Below are 3,491 nucleotides of genomic sequence, written 5' to 3' on the forward strand. Positions count from 1 at the left end.
TCTTCATCCTGGGATACATTTTTATGGCGACCGGAGTCGACTGACATAGTATCCCGAGAGGAAGATGAACTCTATGAGATTCTTGAGCTCTTCGAGAGCGCCTTCTTGATCTTCTCCTTGGCTCTCCCGATCATGGTTCTTGCAAAATGTTAGCACACACAATACCCGAAGGATATGGCAGATTAGGGAAAAGGTTAGTTGTTCTTGGGGGGCGTTACACCACCACAAACGTTCATCGTTCAGCGTTTCAAGACTTTATTCAAAGGGAAATATTTTGGTATTTTCAGGTTTATGAACTTCACTAAGCACTACAGAATTTTATTTGTTTTTGGTTGAGCTAGCACTTGAGTTCTTCACTTAATTAGCTCAAAAGAGCTTAATTAGGCAAAGGAACTCAAGAAAGGGGGAGGAGATGGATGAGCTCGGGCTGAGGCAAGCAAACCAAAGCTTCAGGTGCATTGAGGAGCATCGCCATCCTCGGGATTTATAGGCGCGCGCAGAGGCCAGGCCGGCCGGCCGGAGGCCGGGCGGCCTCTCAACGGTGGTGAGCGTGCAACGGTGAGGGTCTAGGCCTTAGACCTGCAGGTGCTGGTGCTCCTTTCGGTGGTGACGGGACAGGAACGGAGGAGAGGAGCCGGCCGGCCTCAATGGGGCCGGACGGCCTATGCCCTACACGTTCAGTGCGCATCCTTTGTTCCTTCCTCCATGTGCACGCAATTCTACCCATTCCCTGCTACTCCTGGCCAGATGAAACAAAGTGGGGCCGGCCGGCCTAACTTTTGGCCGAAATTTTTCAAATTTTTTTGTGAAGTTCTTTTGAAAGCAGAGTTTTGAAATTCAAATTTGCTTTGGTTCAAAAACAAATATGCTTATGCAGAGATGAAATGAATTTATGCATGGGAAATTTAAACTATCCTATATGCAATGCGATGATGGATACATACCATGAACCTCATGGCGTGGGCTCGGGTTTTGAGTCCGAAGCGGGACTCTCCATACCTTTGGTTCGTTTGTCATCGCTGGGTGGAGTCCCTGATGATGACACTTTCTTCCGCCGCACCTTCTTGGGTATGGGTGTTGCTTCAACCTCTTTCTTTTCCGATTCCAGAAATTTCTTACGCTGGATCCTTCATCTCGCATTTCTGTAGTTGTGAAGCTTGATTTGCTTCGCCTCCTCTTGAATCCGTAGACTTTCTACGTACTCAATGAGGGCTTCAATAAGTGGGATGGATGGCTTCTCCGGCTCTTTCTCGGATTTCTTTTTCAGGTTAATTGCCTTGACTTGTGAGCATTGTTCGACCTTCGGTTTGAAGGCGAACTTCTCCTTCTGGCCATTGATGTTGAGCTAGATTTCTCCGGCTCCCACATCGATACTCGTGTTTGCTGTGCTCAAGAATGGCCTTCCCAAGATGATTGGCGCCTTGGTGTCGACTTCCATGTCAAGGACGATGAAGTTGACGGGAATTAGGAAATTCCAGATCTTGACCGGAATATTCTCTGCTATTCCCGCGGGGTAGCGAACCGATTGGTCCGCTAGCTGCAAACACATGGCAGTAGGGCAAGCGTATGATGGTTAAGGCAGTCATAAACTACCTTGGGCATGACGCTGACACTTGCTCCCAAGTCGCATAGAGCGTTTGAGAAATATTGGGTCCCGATCGAGCATGTGATGGTCGGGCAGCCTGGGTCCTTCTTCTTCACCAGGAGGGGGTTGAGTATAGCAGCGCTACACTCTTCTGTTAACTGCACGACTTCGGTGGTGGGCAGTGCTCTCTTGTTTCCAAAAATATCTTTGATATACTTGGCATACGTAGGCACCTGCATAGCATCAAGGAGCGGTATATTGACATACAACTTCTTTATTACCTCGACGAACTTGCCGAATTATTCGTCGGCCACTGGCTTCCTTATCCGCTCCGAAAACAGTAAGGCAATTGTGTCGTGGTAATCCCGTGAAGTTCTAGGGGGTTCCACGGGGTCTTTCTGGGCTGCAATTTTGTTGGAGTCGACAGCCTCCTCCTGCACTTCGTCTTCAGTGTCGGTATGGCTAGCGGCTGTGGCTTTCCACTGAATTCCTGCATCCTGTGGGAAAGGTGGCTCCCGTGTGGACTTACCACTATGCGTAGTCACCGCATTAACATTCTCTTTCGAGGGAACTTCCGGTTGCCCGGGCAGTTTTCCCGTGTTAGCATTAGGACATGATGATGCTAGTTGAGCTACTTGCGTTTCTACCATTTTATTTAAGCTCAACTGATTTTTAATAACCGAATTAAAACCCTCTAGTTGTGCGGCCAAAGATTTCGGAATCTTGTTATTAGCAAGAAACTTCTTGCTAATGTTGTCATTTATCTGCTTTTGGCCGTACACTATGTCTTTTAACGAAGGCTGAAAATTGTTATTAAAGTTCATACCTTGCTGTTGACCGAAGGGGAGGTTGGGCTTTGAGTTCCAACCTTGCTGAGGACAGAATCCCGAGTTGGGATTGTTGTTGTTGGTTCCAACAAAGTTCGCATCCTCTTGAGTAAGGGGGCACGAAGTGCCCGAGTGCCCAGTCTCGCCATATGTTTCACATGTCATTCGAGACTCTGAAATCTGATTTACCTCCTTGTGCGGAGATTCCAGTTTCTTCATCAGAAGGTCCATCTTGGCAGCCAGCATGTCGACACTGTCGATCTGATTTACGCCCCTGGGATGGGCCGGCTGCTTTTCACCTCTCCAACTCTGATTGGAGGCTATCTTGTCTATCAGCGTCTTCGCTCCCACAACATTGAGAGAGAGAAAGGAACCACCCGCTGCTATATCTATGTGGTCCTTGGCTTGCTGATTCAGGCCATGGAAGAAGTTCTGAATAATCAGCCATTCTTCTATGCCGTGGTGTGGGCATGCTTCTATGTACTCCTGTAGACGCTCCCAGGCCTCTAGGATAGTCTCATCCGGTAGTTGCTGGATACCGGAGATTCTGTTCCGGAGGGCATTTGTCTTGCCCACCGGGAAGTACTTGGCTAGGAATGAATTTGAACAAGCTTCCCATGTTGTGAAAGCTTCCTTGTTGGAGTAAAACCACGTCTTGGCTTTCCAGAGCAATGTGAATGGGAATAGCCTAAGGCGGACGATATCCATCGTAGTTCCTTTGGGGTTGATGGTGTTACTCACCTTCAGAAAGTTCTGGAGATGGGCGTTGGCATCTTCGGATGCCTTTCCACAGAACGTACTTGCTTGAACCATGTTTACCAGTCCAGTTTTCAGCTCAAAGTCGTCATTGCCAGCTTGGTCTTGGTTCAATCCAGTAGGAATGTGGCTACTGGACGGGGCTGAGAACTAACGAAGAGTCTTCTGAGCCATGGGTGATGAGACTGAAGTGGATGGAGAAGTGATAGGCCAAGTGAGTCTTTTCAGAAGTAGGACGACGCGGCGTCTCACAATTCTCCCAATTCTTTCTGGATTCGGGTTGAAGTTATTTGGTAGGTCGAAACCGGTCATGCACTGCTCTG

At 48.3% G+C, this 3,491-nt stretch overlaps 1 non-coding gene across 1 annotated transcript; it reads left to right on the forward strand.

Annotated features, from left to right (window-relative positions):
• Positions 1-2,866: 2,866 nt before the first annotated feature.
• Positions 2,867-2,973, forward strand: LOC120643180. The gene has a single exon (XR_005662870.1). It is a non-coding gene; the product is annotated as a small nucleolar RNA R71 (small nucleolar RNA).
• Positions 2,974-3,491: the final 518 nt, after the last annotated feature.

The sequence above is a fragment of the Panicum virgatum genome, chromosome 7K, assembly GCF_016808335.1.
Source record: "Panicum virgatum strain AP13 chromosome 7K, P.virgatum_v5, whole genome shotgun sequence".
Lineage (NCBI taxonomy): Eukaryota > Viridiplantae > Streptophyta > Magnoliopsida > Poales > Poaceae > Panicum > Panicum virgatum.